This window comes from Myodes glareolus, chromosome 2 (genome assembly GCF_982192425.1).
Source record: "Myodes glareolus chromosome 2, mMyoGla1.1, whole genome shotgun sequence".
NCBI classification, from domain to species: Eukaryota; Metazoa; Chordata; class Mammalia; order Rodentia; family Cricetidae; genus Myodes; species Myodes glareolus.
Window position 1 is genome coordinate 54,074,229 of NC_142027.1, and position 12,317 is coordinate 54,086,545.

The following is a 12,317-nucleotide window of genomic DNA, read 5'->3' on the forward strand; positions in this document are numbered from 1 at the left end:
GCTGCCTGACTTTCTCTGACATGTTGGACTGTATCCTTGAACTGTAAGCAGAAATAAACTCTCCCCTTTAAGTCAGTTTTGTAAGATTTATAAAAACAGCAGGAAAACAAATCCAGACAAGCCTATTCCTTTACATGTTTCATTCAGATTAGCTACATATCTTGGATTTTTTTCTGTTTGTGATTTAAAATTTTCCTAAGGAGTATTGATTCTCTTTTGGCTGAAATATATTTGTCTACATTTCTAAAAATCATTCAGACAGTTTTGGTACAAAATTTCCTTCAGTTAAATTATAAATCTCATGCAGAATTTCCAGTCCGGACCAGACTATTCATGTATATGTGTGTGTGTGTATGCATGTATGTGTGTATAGAATTGATAATTATCTTGGAATTACGTAATTCTCTTTCATATCAAAATAGCAAGCATTAAATGACAATAAAAGATTTAAAATTGAAAATAAGAAAGTTTTCATTTGACTTCAGTAAATGCAAATCCAAAGATACTCTTAAAGTGTTTGATAGACGTTATTGAATCCTGGACCATTTGTACTCCAGCTTGGCTAACAATATTCCAGTTACTCTGTTGAAGCATTTTTAAAATGTGTGATTATTTGGAAGGTCATTTATGTACAGTAAATACTTGTGGTTTGAAGGAGATAATGTGTTTACGAGTGAAATAAGCTATGGGTAGTTTCCAGAAGGGATAATCATTGCATTATTTTAGAAAGCAGACAGAATGAGAATACGATAACTATTGATCTGTGGTTCTATAAGACCCACCTTACTTGACTCCGGGAATATTCTAAACATTTTTCTGAACATTTTGAATTCATAGGTGCCTCTATGGACAAGGACCTTAGCACATAAATTCAGATCTTTCATTGTTGCTCAATTCCCTATAAACCACATTTATCTTTATAAGTAGAATGATTTTCTTCATAAAACAAGACAAGAGTCCACAACACATACCTTTATAGAATCATTTTGTCATTTCCCTCTTACTCATATCTCTTTCAAGATAAAATACACACAAGGAGTGTAAATCACTAGAGAGTCTCACGTCCTATGCTGTGCTAGGCTCACAGGGAAGGGGAAGCTGTTTGGTTTCTGTCTAACTAAAAAACACGGAGATTCAGGGAGACAACAAAGAAGTGTCTGTAGCTACAATAGCCATGGCCAAAGCCTCTCTCTTCTTATTATATGAGGTGAGAGCTCCCAGTTTCTTTTCACCACAAAGTTCACTGCAGCTTCTTCAATTCTGTGACACCACACCTTAGTATGATTTTCACTATCTGGGTTTTTACTGGAAAGTATTTCTCCTTGGAGAGAGGTGATTATTTTAGGAACATGATTTTGATCTTTTAGCTCCATCCCAAACTGATAATACTCTCAGCACTCCTTTTTTTTTTCAACTAATTCATGTGCTAAAGAAAAGCGATGTGGGTGTCACCGAGTAAAGGGGAGGATGTCTGGCTGATATCTCCTGAGAGTTCCTCCCACAGTGTTTTCTTTTTCACGAAAATCTGAACTTCTCTGACTTGAAATGAGCTAATGCTTATCTTACTGCTATCTTGACTCTCTGAAGGCCTTGCAAGCATTCAGATTATCACGAAGAGAAATGATAAACAGGAGGGGTGAAAGCAGCAGTGGGAGATTTCACTCATGTAGTGCTACTGGGGGCCATACTGGTATCCAAGGATCAATCTTACCTTTATGTAACATGATAGATAGGCAGAATTCATACATCTACAATGGTCCAATGCCCTGTTAAGTTCCCAGGGATGGTGAAAATGATGAATTCTTCTTCACGGAGTGGGTTATGTAATATTCAGGGTGTACCTACAAAAAAGGATAATCAGTACCACAGTCAAGACAGTGGTCTTTCCAGATGTTCCAAACAATCAAATTGTACTTCAAATCAAGTACATTTCTTTGTATATCAATTATACAATGAGCCTGTTTTAAAGAGACAAAAGAAATGTAGGCTATCCAGACAGGCACGACTTAATCAAATCAATTATCTAAACACAAAGAATTTACTCTCGCTGGTTAGATGAAAAAAATCAGAAAAGGTTTGACTGATTCAATAGAAAGGAAATGCCCACACAGCAAACAGCCTTTGAAGGTCACAGAGACAAGAACTGTGGGCAGACTCCAAGGGCCAAAAGTGACCCTAGCTGGCAGTGAACAGGAAAATGGGCCCTCAAGCTTAAAATGGCTAGGAAATGGACCGTGCCAACAACTGGTGAGCTTGGAAGGGGACCCTGAGCCCCAGATGGCAAACCCACATGATTCCCTGATTTCAACTTTGTGAGACCCTGAGCAGAGACTTCTACCCTTAAGACATGGAAAGATAAATTTGTGTCATTCAAAGTTGAGAATAGAAAATCAAATAGGGAAGCAATAGACATTTGTAGACCAAAATAGCCATTTAAAAACTGAGAGGGATAGAACGTGATGACAGCACATTTCATTTCCAAAAACAAATGATTCTTCGTTACTGTAAACCCTTTTTTTTCCGTTTTAGCACAAGTATACTATGTAATTGAAATTACCACTATCTTTTTACGTAAGTCACACTTGTAATACTTCTGTATTTATTCACTGGAGATTCGTTAAATGAAGAAAGGTCTTTCAAGAGAGTTGTGCAGTGATTTGACCTCAGATTCTTGCTGATTATTTGAGTCTCACCTAATTCTACAGCTGTCAACTCAAGATACACTTAGCACATCTTCTGGAATTGTTCAGTCATATTTCATCAGTCCCATAGTTGTCTCTACTGTAGCTTAAGTTAGTTTCTATGATAACTAATGAAATTATATATTATATTATATATATATAAGTTTGTGTACGAGTTAAGACAACTGAATCAAGGTCATTTGTGCATCTAACTTAGCAACAGTGCAATGATTCTGGACCATAGGAATAAGCGATGGTTCTCAGTAGCATAGCACACTGAAGAGATTGTTGAATGTCGCTCACTCTGACAAGTAAGCCATGTGGGAGTAGATTATGAGACAGTCTATCAAATGTGTCCACCAATATGATTATGTGTAAATGGCATGTACATATGAGGATTCATAAAAATTAGAGCATGATAATATTAAATTCGAAAAACTATTATTTAATTCGCAAAGTGTGAGCTCACATCAGAAAAACGTATAATACTTTTCCTGTTTGATATACATTTATTTGCTGGATATGTTGAGCAACTAATAATAATAATAATAATAATCAATATTAGGCATTTTCATTGTAGAATTGAAAAACAATTCCTATATTTACTAGAACTTAAATACTATGCCCATTTTCCTTCAATTTTTTAAATGGTTACTAACATTATTTTTAATATAAAAATATAATTAAATTCTAAATTAAGAAAACTGAACTTGCCCTCTTCCTTCCAAAATATACAGTTTCTACATTCCCTGTTTCTCTTGATCACTGTTTCTGTCATGTTTTCTCCTGATGAAAAGACTTTAGTGGCATCTTGTGTGAGGAAAAATATACGTGATCTGAGACGTAAGTATCATTCTGACACTCTTGCATTAGTTGTGCCCTGCACGTAGGAGCCTTCACCATGCAGACCTAGAAAGAGGCTATCCATGTGAAGCAGAGCAGACCCAGCCAAGACAGAAGAGCCTGCTGCCTGCTGGCACCAAGCTGAGAGCTGAGCCGACAGATCACTACTTTTTCCTAGAGAGTAGTGGTTGGTCAGGTGGCTTTCAGGAAAAATAAGGCAGCCTGGATTCTTTTCTTACCAAATAACATTCAGAGAGGAAACAGAAACAGCTATGGGGGAATATTCCAGAGCTAGGACAATTGGCACATAGAAAGACCTAGGTAAGGAGAAGCAGGAAAGGATTAAACAATGTAGTTGAAAAGTAGCAGTCCCTGGAACCTTTATTGCCATCTGGCATGTGGTTATTTAGTTAACCCACCAAAATTCCAAGTAGAAGGTCCAGTGCCTGGCTCATATATGCTGTGTTGGGGGAAGTCTATGATTTATATGTATGCAACCTCTGAACTCTGAGCCATGCTGTAGAAAGGAAGCATAAACCCATCCTTACCTCCAAGACACAAGTACAACACCACAATGCCCTTTATCTGTGAGCTTCAAACACTTGTGTTGGCACCTGTTATACCAGCTGTAATGTCCTACTAATAAAAGAAAGAACAAAACTGAGCCCCAAATCAGCTGTTTCACTCTTTAAGCTTTGATACATTACTTATCCTTCTTAAATATATTAAAATGTGTTTGGGGGCATCACCCTCATACTGATGATATATTTTAGGAAGCAGTAAGAAACAAAGCAAACGAGACCACAAATACCCATATCCTGAATAAGAAAAATAGGCAATGAAATCTTTTAAGAGTGAAGCTACAGTACGTGTGGGATTAGAAAGTACCAAAGTAGAGGAGTGTTTGTAAACAGAGTACAGCCAGAAAAGAATGCCTGATGGAATCTCACCTGAGCTGGTATGTGAAGAAAGTGAGTGGTCAAAAAAAAAAAAAATCAGACAAAGATCAGTGCATGTTAGGAGCACATGCAGTGACATCAGGGAACAGTATCGAGTCTAACCTAAAGAAAGTGGCACAGAGGAGAAGTGATATCAGGAAGAAAACAAGAAACATTCAATATTGTAAGATTTTAGGTTCAATTTCTTTATTTTAGTATCTGTTTTACTCTGCATGATATTAGAAGTCATTGTTGGGTTTTTGGTAAGGTGACTGGAGCTGACATAAACCTGCACAGATCAATCTACCTACATGCTGGGAGCTGCTGAATTGTGCTGGCATGACTAGTAGGTAAACAGCAGGGGTCTTTAACACCAGTGAGGAAAATAATATTAGTGTAAATTTTACAGGGTTTGGGAAAAATGAATGTTCATGAAATGAGATAATGTTCAACTACTGTATTAGAGATGTCCATGTTGACTTCTGACCAGTGGGGATGTCAAAGATGTAATAGCAATGAGCCCAGGAAGTGTTTCTTCACAGAGGTACGCCCTCTGTCAACTGACACAGGATTCCCTTACGTTAGTGGCACAGAGCTAGCAACATCAAGTTTATGCGAGAGTCTTCTGATTTGACTCCCCTCTTTCAAGTGCACACTTGTCGGGAGAAAGAAATTAGGTAATAATGAAAAGGTAATGTTTATAGACACTGATTTTTTTGCTCGGGTGCACAACTTATAAAAAATAAATAAAAATTTTGATAGGCTTGATCCTTTTGTGGAGCTCCTGGCAGTGGGACCAGGATCTTTCCGTGGTGCATGAGCTGGCTTTTTGGAGCCCATTCCCTGTGGTGGGATGTCTTGCTCAGTCTAGATGCAGTGGAATGGGGGTTGGTACTGCCTTTAACTTGATGTGCCAGGCTTTGCTGACTCCCCCTGGGAGTTCTTATCCTTCTCTGAGGAGTGGATAGGGGTTGCGGTGGGGAGGAGGTAGGTGGGGGAGCTGTGGTAGGTATGTAAAATGGATAAAAAATTAAAAAAAAATCTTCCAAAACTTTTCTTAATCTTTATCATGCACCACTTTGAAAACGTTAATTACTGAAAAAACAGTCATTGTATAGATTACTATAAATTGTTAGAAAAGTAATAAAAATTTCACCAAATCAGTTGGAATGGTGGCAAAGAAATTTGAATATAAGAAGTACATTATTCCATGTAAACCACTTACCAATATAATTACAATAAAATGTTTTCTGTGAATATTTGGATATATTTTGGAAATAAGTTTAGCTTATTTATAGATATATTATACATTTATTGTTTCGATGAATTTTGACGATACTGAGTTATCAGAAAGAGTGTTTACAGAGCTTTTAGCTCTGAACCACTAGTTTGGCTAACTAAAGAATTTAAAATTTAGTTCTCCACATTACTGTGTACCTTCAGAGAAACGATCTCTATCCATGTATGACAATTTACACAATACACATATGCATAAACTTAAGGTAATCCTGAAGACTGCTAAAACCCTTGAATTGATGCTTTAGATCTAACTTCTTCACTGACTCTCTGTTCCTTTTCTTGTGAGGTACTCAGGGACCTGTTATGAAACCAACTTAAAAGTTCTTTTGAATGAATTGTCAGTGTATAATCTATGATGTGTGTCTAATATTCAAAAACTGAATTAGAATATCACTTTATGGTAGCTCAGTAATTTACACTCTGAATTTATCAAACATGTTTCCTGTTCCCATCAGTGAGTGCTGAGCTGAATGTCACCACCCACCACTATTATAATTGCTTTTTGATCCACCTAAATACTGGAATCAGAGCATGGGATATGAAACCACCCATTTGATGCTGGAATTTTCATGAAGATATAAGGTTAGTAAGAGGATTGCTAAGCACTATAGAGAATGAGTTCAAAGGCAAGCAGTAGCAGGTATTGAACCAGGAAATGGGAGGAACTATTTGGACATGGAAACCTGTCATACACTGTGAAAAGTTAGCTGCTGTGGAATATTCCTTTACACTGTGTGAATATATGTTGCCTTGATTGGTTTAATAAACAAACTGACTGACTAATAGCTGAAAAGAGTAACATCAGACACGTGAGCCAGACTAAGAGAAGGCTGGGAGGAAGAAGGTCAGAATCTGGAGTCACCAGTCAGATGCAGAGTAAGCAGAAGATAAACATGCCATGTTAATAAAGGTACCACTTCACGGCAGAGTGTAAATAGGAAATATGGGTTAACTTAAAATGTAAGAGGTAGTTAGTAATAAGCTTGAGCTATTGGCCAAACATTTATAATTAGTATAAGCGTCAGTGTATTAATTTGAGAGAAGCTATTAGACAGGAAATCTTTGCCTGAAGTTATCCACAGGTTTTTCAGTTTACTTCAAATGAGTAGAAGGAGACTTTATAGCTTCACTGAGAACTTTGGCCCTGCCTGGGATACTAGTCTTTCCAATTTGAATTTCCATTGTTATCAATGAGATTATAGAACTTTAATTAAATTTTTCCTTATGGTGAATCAAATAATGCTACTGAAAATTACATTCTTTCATGGCATCAATAGGACAGAGTTAGAGCATGGCATGGAATTCCCTTTATTAGCAACTAACAATACCCAAGCTTTATAGTCCTTGGAATGGCTCCTCTCCCTGTACTTGCCTATACCATTCACTGTTGAGAGTCAAGTTTTAAATTAAAGCTCACATTGTATTGTGTAAAAAAAACAAACTATAATGAGCAATTTCCAGGACTGCTTATTTAAACCACAGTTTTTATTTCTCTACTGTAAATAACATTGCTGCACTATGAAATTGTATTCTAAAACTTGAAAATAATTCAATTTGTTTAGAAACAGAATACCCATTTTCTCCCCCTTGCAGATCTTCTACTAATCCTCACAGCGATGCCATTGCTAGGAAAAAATTAGAAATTTAAATACAATCATGGTACATTTTGTGTAGGGAGCTATTCAGCAAATGAGTTTAATTTTCTTCATTTTAAGTTTGCTTACATATTATTTCATCAAGCTAATATAACCACTTTGTTGAAATCCTTTTCCAAATGCTAAAGGTGTTTAAGTATTTAAAGAGCATTATTGTGCTAAAAAGTGATTTGAATTTCCCATCATGTTTCTCATTTTATTCTCTAAGATCCTTCCTAAACTGTTGAATTATGCAAATATTGTGGGGAAAGAATTTTTCAAAGTTTATTATCTGCTTGTATGATTTTGTTAAAGATACATTTATTTAAATGAAAATACATTTTATGAACATAAGATTGAATACATTTTTGAGATCGTAGAATGCACTGGAAATTTTAAGAACTTTGTTGTTTTTTAATTACAAAATTCAAAAAAGCAAATGAGAGACAGAGGCAAGAATAAGGACAAATCTAAGTCACAATGACAAGAGTCACTGTATCTAGTAATAGAGTACTTATTTATTTCTTCTTGTTGCTGCTGAGACTGGGTTTCTAACTATGTTGTAGAGTCCAGTCTGGCCTCTAATTCCCATCCACCTGCCTCTATCTCTTGAGATTGGGATTATGTACATCAGCACCACATTTGGGGAGAGTGTCCTTTTAAATAGACTATTTTAATTGGAAAAGAATACAATGTATACTTTGAGACCTAATATTTATAACTGCTAATTTTATGATCCACACGAATAAAGTTCAAGAATGTTTTTCACTACTTAGTAACCATTACACTTTGTTAAGTAATGTATATTTCAAAAATTAAATATATATTAACACACACATACATATATATATATATACACATATATACTTGATCTTATATTTTATGTAAGTATTAGGTAAGAAAATACTCAGTATTAAACACTAAGTATTCTGCTTGGTATACAGTAAGTACAGTAATTGCAAAAGCCCTGATACTTGTTGACATGATGAAGATGATATTTCTAATCAATGATTGATTTGTGTATTAAGAGAGATATTCTTATACAGAAACAAAAGGACAACACTATGTTAATTGTATTTTTATCACTTGAAGAAGATACCCTAAAAGACACCCTAGGAAAAAGATTTATTTTGGTTCATGGTTTCAAGGTTTCAGTCTCAAGGCAGACTTTTCAAAACATACGTACATTCTTCAAAGGCACATTCTTAGTTACCTCCTTCCTCCAATCAGGTGCTACCTCCTATATGGTCCATTCATGAATGCACACATCAATGGGAGAATTCACCGATAAAATGAGCACTTAACAACAAGCGCCACCAGCTGGCAATGTCTTAAACGTAAATCCTTTGGGAGAGGCTTTATCTGTCTACACGCTATAAAAACTCCTTATTCAAAGGTTCCACATAAATTCTACTGTTCAATCCTAAACCATTCAATGAAGTCAAACTTACATATAATTTCTAACATTTAATGTTTGTTAATAATATTATTTTAAAACCTATCTTGTCATTGGTTCTGACAAAATACACCAACAGTTCACTTCAGTCATGACCAATAGTGTTGGCACTGTCAGCAACTCTGTTGAACTCAGTAAGACACCCTCTTCTGTTGATTTCTCCTCTGATTTGCATGGTCTTTGAAATGATTATTAAAGGAATTAATAAACACGAAAACATTCCTCCCATAAGACAACTCTTACAGAAAAATAAAAATAAAAGTACAATGCAATCAATTAACTATTATAGGGAATATAGCACAGTTTTGTCACTGGGATAGTTTTGAAGCTTAAAGTTCCAATTTCAAAGCCAGTGACATGTTCTGGAGCCCATGACTCCATAGGTGGTAAAGCCAGAGTCTCTACTGAACTTAGTCTTTCTTCATTCTCTTCTGGAATTCAGAAGCTCCGTGGGATCCAGCTGCTTCCATTTACATCTGGCCGTGCAGGACATTTCAGACTATTTCCTCTAATAAGGAGACTGCAATGTGAGTGCAATTAAAAAAGAACTTAGGACTGCTTAGCTTAGCTAGGCAAGCCAAGGTCTGCAACTTGGCCAATAAATATACAATGCAGGGAAAAAAAATCTCCACTCATGTTTAAGTAATGTAACCTAATGATAAAACACAAATAAGCAAGAAATGTAAAGACTGTAAAACAGTGTGAGAAAGCCACTTTAGTCCAGGTGTTAAAGGAAGGTGTGTCATGTGACATTTGAACTAAGAAGAGAGACTGAGAATAAGAGATGCTGAGAGCCCTAGAGCTAGGGAGGAATCACATGGAGATGAGGGATCCAGGGACAATAGCTGGAGGGAGACCTCCTGCCTTGCTGAGACAAGGAAAGACAAAGCAAAGGCCAGAGACACATGAAAGCTTGGACACTGGAAGAATGGGACTTACAATGAGGGGAAAGGAAACTCAGAATAAAGGGTGGGATGTGGAGCAGAGACCAGGAGAAGAACAGTCCAAATGTTCCATTAAGCAAAGATGCTATTCCCATCTCTTGTTTCCTTTACCCGTGTTCTCTGAAGTGGATTAAGGTTTTAAGGTTGGTGGGTTCGGATTTCAGAGGTACCATAGTTTTTAATCAGTCCCTATGGAACATTTTTTTAAAAAGCAAATTTAATTCATTATGAAATTTGAAATGAACTTGAAATATTCACAGTTTAGGAATGTGTGAAATCTAATAGTTTGACTTGTTTTAGTTTTTATTGAAGTTTTTTTAAAGTAGCATTAAATTATTGTATTTACTTTCTACAGTCACATAACATCACAGTTTTCAATTACGTAAAATTTAGAGGTATTTAGGAACACTTAGCACAAAACGAAACAAAATCCAACACCGTTTACCTTCTGTCAAGTGTGATTATTGCTAATTCAAGATGTGGTTTTGGATGAGAGGAGTGTCAAAATAGAGCAGAATATCTTTGAATTACTTGAACTAGTGATTTATACAACTGCAACAGACCAAACACTTCCTTTAAGAGTTGTGTTACTACTGTTTATGCTTAATTCTGTGTTTAACTCACCTTAAAATATAGTGTCAATAACTTCATCAATAAGCATTTATTAAACTGTTAACGCCCACAGTGCTTTGCTGGGGACTAGGTGGCATACAGAAATGGAAGTTGTTGTGCTAGAATTAAGAAGGGGGAAATTAGAAATACAACACAAAGATAGTCAATTTGACAAAAGAGAGCAGGAGAAATTAAAACTGCACGCTACATGTCAGCAGTGCCATCAAAGCCAGATGTACGCAGAAATCACAGACCAGCTATCAGAGGCGAGCAGGAAGGACGAACAATACAGGGGAAGGTGAAAGCATCGGGGGCTGGTAGCCAAGGCTAATATGTTGGTGTTCCAGCCTGACCCATTTGTCTTTATGGTCTAGCAGCCCAAGTGATACAGGATCATACGAACAATTTTCAAATTCAGTTTCTATGGTTCTGTCAAAGGACATACTGGAATGTCAGTATTCCCAAAATTGCCAATACATCTCTGCTTGAGCTGGGAGGAGGTGATACCCCTGTGCTGACATCTGCTGTTTTGCCTGCCTGCCAGTACCTTCATCCCTCCTGTCTTTCTCTCCTTTCTTGGCTCTCCACCCACCTTTCTTCATGCTATGTTTGACTGTCTCCATCTTTTTCTCTGTCTTTGTCTTTGAACTGAGAGTCTCACAATATTCTTCTGGTAATTTTTGCACTCCTCGACTCGATCCATCTTCCTCCCCCAGCCTCTGTTTCAGCAGCTTGAATGACACACATGGGCTATGGAGTCCAACAGACTTCTTGCTCCCTGTCAGGATGTTGCTTTCAAGGATAGCCCTCTCAGTTTCTCTGTCTTCCACGAGAGGGGTGGGGTCCTTAGCCGAAGCTCCATCTCAGTTCTGGTCTCTCATTTGCAACCTTTTGCTCAGATGCTGAATGACTCAGTGCAAAGTTCATATGTTGTCCACATCCCACTGCACAGTTAATGCTAAACACAGAAACCCTTGAATCTCGTCCATCATTGCTCACTTTGCAAGACAGGCACAGAAATGAGGCTAGGGCCTGCCTCAATGTCAGTCCTACACAGATTTTAATGAAATTACTTTCTTTTATTTTAGGAGGATTTCTTAGCTCTGGTTATTACATACAAAGACTAACGAAAATGGAGCTCATTGACAGATCAAATCAGGACTCAACAATGTGGACAGGCTCACTGCAAAATGCAGTGCTATTCTATAGACGACATACATGAAGGATTTTGGTCTATTTCATTTTTTTATCTTAACTTACTTTATTATTACTCTTCATATGCCTGTTTTTTTTCTAACAAGAAACAGAAAGGGTGTGGATTTGTATGAAAGGGGAAATATGGAGGACCTAGAAGGTGTTGGAGAAAAGGAAACATAATTAGAATGTAGTTTTTTTCAGAATGTAGTTTATTAAAAATTTATTTTCAGCAAAAGAAACTAGAAGGGTAAAAAAGAGACTCTTGCTCTATATTCAGCCTTCCCAACCAGACAGAATTATTCTAGATAATGACTACAATATTTCCTCCAACTGGGCACTTTAGAAGCACAGCCAAATGTATATGAGTTTGCCGTGAGCACAGTGAGGGAAGGGAGGTGGTGCTGGGCAGTTCCTCAGAAGTTGGATCTCTCAGTCTGGTTGTGAACATCACATTTCCACCAGCTCCACGTGTGCTCCTCTCAGTTATTACTAGGAGCGGGTCACAAGGAACCACAAATCGTCCGCTGACCTTTATTCCTTCCTGATTTCTAGGGCTCTCTTTTTTTTCATTCTTTATTTAATCTCTTTATCCTGGAGTGCCATTTACTGAACACAAGAATCATTTCTTACAGTAAAAAATATTTGAGTCAATGAACAAGCAATCTTGGCCACCTGCTTAAAGGAGAGAAGGAAATTAAGAAAAACGCATCCAC